We start from the raw sequence: 7500 nt of genomic DNA, 5'->3' as shown, positions 1-7500 counted from the left end.
CTCGGCCTGCAACGGAGACACACAATACGTAAACATCTGGAATGCGACAATGTCGAGTGCATCCTCTCTGCCACATTGCACCGTCGACACTATGATAACCAGAGCAGTAGGTCCACCTATAAAAGCACAATACCCCACTCCTCCGACAACTACCATTGCTCAGATAAATCAACACCACCAACACACATCCTACACAGAGGGGCACCAAATATCATCCCCCGCCCTCGTGTTATACCACATGAAAAATTGCAGAAGTGAGAGACACACATCCGCCAGCCTCTTGCTACAAGCATCGAACCGACGTGACGTATCTGACGGTGACTCAGGCATCCGTGTACTGCCACCACTATCCACCCCCCCCCCCTCTCTCTCTGCCCCCTTCCCACACAATACCAAATTTAACCAACTTTATCGCTTAACCTAACTGTGGCTGTACCAGTTTATCGCTTAACCTAACTGTGGCTGTACCAGTTTATCGCTTAACCTAACTGTGGCTGTACCAGTTTATCGCTTAACCTAACTGTGGCTGTACCAGTTTATCGCTTAACCTAACTGTGGCTGTACCAGTTTATCGCTTAACCTAACTGTGGCTGTACCAGTTTATCGCTTAACCTAACTGTGGCTGTACCAGTTTATCGCTTAACCTAACTGTGGCTGTACCAGTTTATCGCTTAACCTAACTGTGGCTGTACCAGTTTATCGCTTAACCTAACTGTGGCTGTACCAGTTTATCGCTTAACCTAACTGTGGCTGTACCAGTTTATCGCTTAACCTAACTGTGGCTGTACCAGTTTATCGCTTAACCTAACTGTGGCTGTACCAGTTTATCGCTTAACCTAACTGTGGCTGTACCAGTTTATCGCTTAACCTAACTGTGGCTGTACCAGATTATCGCTTAACCTAACTGTGGCTGTACCAGATTATCGCTTAACCTAACTGTGGCTGTACCAGATTATCGCTTAACCTAACTGTGGCTGTACCAGATTATCGCTTAACCTAACTCAATTTGTCCCTTAACCTAACTCAATTTGTCCCTTAACCTAACTCAAGTTGTCCCTTAACCTAACTCAAGTTGTCCCTTAACCTAACTCAAGTTGTCCCTTAACCTAACTCAAGTTGTCCCTTAACCTAACTCAATTTGTCCCTTAACCTAACTCAAGTTGTCCCTTAACCTAACTCAAGTTGTCCCTTAACCTAACTCAAGTTGTCCCTTAACCTAACTCAAGTTGTCCCTTAACCTAACTCAAGTTGTCCCTTAACCTAACTCAAGTTGTCCCTTAACCTAACTCAATTTGTCCCTTAACCTAACTCAAGTTGTCCCTTAACCTAACTCAATTTGTCCCTTAACCTAACTCAATTTGTCCCTTAACCTAACTCAATTTGTCCCTTAACCTAACTCAAGTTGTCCCTTAACCTAACTCAAGTTGTCCCTTAACCTAACTCAAGTTGTCCCTTAACCTAACTCAAGTTGTCCCTTAACCTAACTCAAGTTGTCCCTTAACCTAACTCAAGTTGTCCCTTAACCTAACTCAAGTTGTCCCTTAACCTAACTCAAGTTGTCCCTTAACCTAACTCAAGTTGTCCCTTAACCTAACTCAAGTTGTCCCTTAACCTAACTCAAGTTGTCCCTTAACCTAACTCAATTTGTCCCTTAACCTAACTCAATTTGTCCCTTAACCTAACTCAAGTTGTCCCTTAACCTAACTCAATTTGTCCCTTAACCTAACTCAATTTGTCCCTTAACCTAACTCAAGTTGTCCCTTAACCTAACTCAAGTTGTCCCTTAACCTAACTCAAGTTGTCCCTTAACCTAACTCAAGTTGTCCCTTAACCTAACTCAAGTTGTCCCTTAACCTAACTCAAGTTGTCCCTTAACCTAACTCAAGTTGTCCCTTAACCTAACTCAAGTTGTCCCTTAACCTAACTCAAGTTGTCCCTTAACCTAACTCAAGTTGTCCCTTAACCTAACTCAAGTTGTCCCTTAACCTAACTCAATTTGTCCCTTAACCTAACTCAAGTTGTCCCTTAACCTAACTCAATTTGTCCCTTAACCTAACTCAATTTGTCCCTTAACCTAACTCAATTTGTCCCTTAACCTAACTCAATTTGTCCCTTAACCTAACTCAATTTGTCCCTTAACCTAACTCAATTTGTCCCTTAACCTAACTCAAGTTGTCCCTTAACCTAACTCAAGTTGTCCCTTAACCTAACTCAAGTTGTCCCTTAACCTAACTCAAGTTGTCCCTTAACCTAACTCAAGTTGTCCCTTAACCTAACTCAAGTTGTCCCTTAACCTAACTCAAGTTGTCCCTTAACCTAACTCAAGTTGTCCCTTAACCTAACTCAAGTTGTCCCTTAACCTAACCCACGTTGTCCCTTAACCTAACCCACGTTGTCCCTTAACCTAACCCACGTTGTCCCTTAACCTAACCCACGTTGTCCCTTAACCTAACCCACGTTGTCCCTTAACCTAACCCACGTTGTCCCTTAACCTAACCCACGTTGTCCCTTAACCTAACCGACGTTGTCCCTTAACCTAACCGACATTGTCCCTTAACCTAACCCACGTTGTCCCTTAACCTAACCCACGTTGTCCCTTAACCTAACCCACGTTGTCCCTTAACCTAACCCACGTTGTCCCTTAACCTAACCCACGTTGTCCCTTAACCTAACCCACGTTGTCCCTTAACCTAACCCACGTTGTCCCTTAACCTAACCCACGTTGTCCCTTAACCTAACCCACGTTGTCCCTTAACCTAACCCACGTTGTCCCTTAACCTAACCCACGTTGTCCCTTAACCTAACCCACGTTGTCCCTTAACCTAACCCACGTTGTCCCTTTGCCTAACATAGTTCACTGCTCGGAATCTCTGGTGTCGTTGTTATCCTCATGTAGATGTCTTGCGAGTGTTGCTTACTTTCCACATATTCCTGCTATCCACTGTCAATTGTACTGCAATAGGACTATATCGCCGACCCCCCCCCTCCCCCCCCTCTGTCCCCCTCTGTCCCCCTCTTTGTGTCTCTGTCCTCTCAAGCTGGTCGGTCTGGCGTTTGAGTGTTAAATGAGCCTCGCAGCTGTTCAGTTGCATTCAGATGTCGACGCCCTCAGTGTACGTCGTGGTATGGTCTGTGTCCATTGTCCGCTGATGTCGTACGCGTAACCCACACGCTGTACCGATCATCGGTCGTTACGTACAGAGTGAAGTAGTGTGATACGTGTGACCGTACGCTGGCTGTGCCCAACGGTGTCGAATCTCAATTTCCATATGTTGTGCTTGATGCTACTTGTCTCGTCTCCCAATAACAGCTAGGTTGCACTGTGGTACGCCGTAGAGGCGTGTGGGAGGAACGTACGAACGCATTGTATGTCACCCTGGGTCGCTGGGGGTGGTGGTGCGGTGAGTCAGGTCAGGTCAGGTCAGCGTGAGCCGTCTGATGTAGTGACGCGTGTATTCCGACTTTGTCGTATTGCCTCACACAAAGTGCTACCCTGGTGGACCGCGTTCCATATCTGGGACATGCCGCAGATGCCGGTTGACAGTGGATCGCGGAAGGTACATCGCATACGTGCGCGGGCCACCTTCCACGTGTTCTCTTCTGCACATGTCGCAGTGTGTATGTGGTCTGATGTAGCGTGTCGTGACACATGACATCCTGGCATGCAAGAATTGTTGAATTCGCAAATGTAGGTGGACATCTACGTTTACTGCCCAAGATACGCAAATGAACTGGAAATCCGTTGTTGAGCGGTTGTTCACGCTGGAGGTGAATCTGTGATGGCGACGATCGGTACAGCTATTAACCGGTTGTTTCAGCGGTACCCGCCACATCCACACGCGTGACTAGGCCCATGTGGGTATGAAGCGATACGCGGCGGTGGCTTGGTGGGACTGTTCCCGGCCGGTGAAGGGGGGCCGCCCGGCGTGTTGGCCGCGCGCTGCGTGGGCGCACGCGCAACAGGCGGCTGGTGGGGGGCGCCGAGTGGCAGGAGCGCCAGCCGACGGGCCCGGCAGGCGGCGCAGCTACGCTGCGGCGCACCCTGCACGCGGCGCCTGGCGGCCAAAGTTGGTTCAGCCGAGCCCGGTGCGAAGCGCGGTGGACATCTGCAGTGTGCTGGTCTGATTGAGGACTGTGTGCGTTGAGGATGCGCCGCCGCCTGGCACTCGGCGCCGCGACGCCGTCTGCTGCTCGGTCGCCCCAGCGGTTCTCGCAGGTGGTTTGTATCGCAGTTGTGCGGACGTGTTGGCGCGTGCGCTGTGCTGGGAGAGTTCGCTTCTGCACCCAAGTGGGGCTTTGCCCTTGTGTGGCGCTGGCGTTGGAGCTGCCGGTCACCATAGGTGGCGCGTGTTGTCTCCCGCCGGCAATGCCACGACAGCACGCTCCCGGGCCTCTGTCGGCAGCGGCAAGCTCAGTTGGGAGCAAGGGTGTTCGCACTAAAACCGTCTACTCGCCTAACTCCGGGCGATTGCGCCTCTCTCGAAACCGACCAAGTACCTAGGACGGCGCTGCGCGCCGCCGGGACCTGAGAGGGTTTCGAGGTGTATCGTGCAGGGGAGCTCGGCCTCCTCCTGTTTGCAGAATAATTGAGCGGACGCTTGCGTGTTCGCGCGGGCCCCCGGGACACACTCCCGGGCGGCCGGCTGCTCAGCTCTAGTTGACGCAGCTCCCTGGTTGATCCTGCCAGTAGTCATATGCTTGTCTCAAAGATTAAGCCATGCATGTCTCAGTACAAGCCGCATTAAGGTGAAACCGCGAATGGCTCATTAAATCAGTTATGGTTCCTTAGATCGTACCCACGTTACTTGGATAACTGTGGTAATTCTAGAGCTAATACATGCAAACAGAGTCCCGACCAGAGATGGAAGGGACGCTTTTATTAGATCAAAACCAATCGGATTGGCTTGTCTGGTCCGTTTGCCTTGGTGACTCTGAATAACTTTGGGCTGATCGCACGGTCCTCGTACCGGCGACGCATCTTTCAAATGTCTGCCTTATCAACTGTCGATGGTAGGTTCTGCGCCTACCATGGTTGTAACGGGTAACGGGGAATCAGGGTTCGATTCCGGAGAGGGAGCCTGAGAAACGGCTACCACATCCAAGGAAGGCAGCAGGCGCGCAAATTACCCACTCCCGGCACGGGGAGGTAGTGACGAAAAATAACGATACGGGACTCATCCGAGGCCCCGTAATCGGAATGAGTACACTTTAAATCCTTTAACGAGTATCTATTGGAGGGCAAGTCTGGTGCCAGCAGCCGCGGTAATTCCAGCTCCAATAGCGTATATTAAAGTTGTTGCGGTTAAAAAGCTCGTAGTTGGATTTGTGTCCCACGCTGTTGGTTCACCGCCCGTCGGTGTTTAACTGGCATGTATCGTGGGACGTCCTGCCGGTGGGGCGAGCCGAAGGGGTGCTTTCGCGTCCCGAGGCGGACCCCGTTTAAATCCTACCAGGGTGCTCTTTGTTGAGTGTCTCGGTGGGCCGGCACGTTTACTTTGAACAAATTAGAGTGCTTAAAGCAGGCAAGCCCGCCTGAATACTGTGTGCATGGAATAATGGAATAGGACCTCGGTTCTATTTTGTTGGTTTTCGGAACCCGAGGTAATGATTAATAGGGACAGGCGGGGGCATTCGTATTGCGACGTTAGAGGTGAAATTCTTGGATCGTCGCAAGACGAACAGAAGCGAAAGCATTTGCCAAGTATGTTTTCATTAATCAAGAACGAAAGTTAGAGGTTCGAAGGCGATCAGATACCGCCCTAGTTCTAACCATAAACGATGCCAGCCAGCGATCCGCCGCAGTTCCTCCGATGACTCGGCGGGCAGCCTCCGGGAAACCAAAGCTTTTGGGTTCCGGGGGAAGTATGGTTGCAAAGCTGAAACTTAAAGGAATTGACGGAAGGGCACCACCAGGAGTGGAGCCTGCGGCTTAATTTGACTCAACACGGGAAACCTCACCAGGCCCGGACACCGGAAGGATTGACAGATTGATAGCTCTTTCTTGATTCGGTGGGTGGTGGTGCATGGCCGTTCTTAGTTGGTGGAGCGATTTGTCTGGTTAATTCCGATAACGAACGAGACTCTAGCCTGCTAACTAGTCGCGTGACATCCTTCGTGCTGTCAGCGATTACTTTTCTTCTTAGAGGGACAGGCGGCTTCTAGCCGCACGAGATTGAGCAATAACAGGTCTGTGATGCCCTTAGATGTTCTGGGCCGCACGCGCGCTACACTGAAGGAATCAGCGTGTCTTCCTAGGCCGAAAGGTCGGGGTAACCCGCTGAACCTCCTTCGTGCTAGGGATTGGGGCTTGCAATTGTTCCCCATGAACGAGGAATTCCCAGTAAGCGCGAGTCATAAGCTCGCGTTGATTACGTCCCTGCCCTTTGTACACACCGCCCGTCGCTACTACCGATTGAATGATTTAGTGAGGTCTTCGGACTGGTACGCGGCATCGACTCTGTCGTTGCCGATGCTACCGGAAAGATGACCAAACTTGATCATTTAGAGGAAGTAAAAGTCGTAACAAGGTTTCCGTAGGTGAACCTGCGGAAGGATCATTACCGACTAGACTGCATGTCTTTCGATGTGCGTGTCGTGTCGCGCAACACGCTACCTGTACGGCAGTGGCCGTGCGCCGCGTGCGGAACCACGCGTGCCTCTCAAAACTAGCGGAAGTGTTGTTGTTGTGTGGTACGAGCGCTGAAGCTCTGGAGCGGCTGGCCTGCGGTACCTGGCGCCTGGCGCCGGTTTTGAATGACGTTCGCCCGAGTGCCTGTCCGCTCCGGTGTGGAGCCGTACGACGCCCATCGGCTGTGAGGCCGTTGGACACAAAAAAAATAGTGGAACAGGGGCCGTCAGACGCCTCAGTCCCGCAAATGCTACTGTCTTGAAAGAGACAGTGGGAGACTGAAAAGGAAAAGATCACCCAGGACGGTGGATCACTCGGCTCGTGGGTCGATGAAGAACGCAGCAAATTGCGCGTCGACATGTGAACTGCAGGACACATGAACATCGACGTTTCGAACGCACATTGCGGTCCATGGATTCCGTTCCCGGGCCACGTCTGGCTGAGGGTCGGCTACGTATACTGAAGCGCGCGGCGTTTGTCCCGCTTCGGAGACGTGGGAGTGTCGTGGTCGCCTGTGTGGCCGGCCGCGTCTCCTTAAACGTGCGATGCGCGCCCGTCGCCTGGCGGTTCGCATACCGGTACTTTCTCGGTAGCGTGCACAGCCGGCTGGCGGTGTGGCGTGCGACACCTCGTACAACGACCTCAGAGCAGGCGAGACTACCCGCTGAATTTAAGCATATTACTAAGCGGAGGAAAAGAAACTAACAAGGATTCCCCCAGTAGCGGCGAGCGAACAGGGAAGAGTCCAGCACCGAACCCCGCAGGCTGCCGCCTGTCGTGGCATGTGGTGTTTGGGAGGGTCCACTACCCCGACGCCTCGCGCCGAGCCCAAGTCCAACTTGAATGAGGCCACGGCCCGTAGAGGGTGCCAG

The 7500-nt window shown here is 51.6% G+C and overlaps 3 non-coding genes across 3 annotated transcripts in view; all 3 read left to right on the top strand.

Annotated features, from left to right (window-relative positions):
• Window positions 1-4667: 4667 nt before the first annotated feature.
• On the top strand, window positions 4668-6560 carry LOC126328705 (small subunit ribosomal RNA). Its single transcript, XR_007561940.1, has one exon. It is a non-coding gene; the product is annotated as a small subunit ribosomal RNA (ribosomal RNA).
• Window positions 6561-6922: 362 nt separating this feature from the next.
• LOC126328714 (5.8S ribosomal RNA) lies at window positions 6923-7077 on the top strand. The gene has a single exon (XR_007561949.1). It is a non-coding gene; the product is annotated as a 5.8S ribosomal RNA (ribosomal RNA).
• A 188-nt stretch (window positions 7078-7265) lies between these two features.
• LOC126328712 (large subunit ribosomal RNA) overlaps window positions 7266-7500 on the top strand; it is a 4222-nt gene continuing 3987 nt past the window's right edge. The window contains exon 1 of the ribosomal RNA XR_007561947.1: window positions 7266-7500. This exon is cut by the window's right edge and continues 3987 nt beyond it. This is a non-coding gene — a ribosomal RNA (large subunit ribosomal RNA).

The sequence above is a fragment of the Schistocerca gregaria genome, unplaced genomic scaffold (genome assembly GCF_023897955.1).
Source record: "Schistocerca gregaria isolate iqSchGreg1 unplaced genomic scaffold, iqSchGreg1.2 ptg001139l, whole genome shotgun sequence".
In the NCBI taxonomy this organism is placed as follows: Eukaryota; Metazoa; Arthropoda; class Insecta; order Orthoptera; family Acrididae; genus Schistocerca; species Schistocerca gregaria.
The sequence above is the reverse complement of the archived record's forward strand: the minus strand, read 5'-3'. Positions and strand labels throughout refer to the sequence as shown.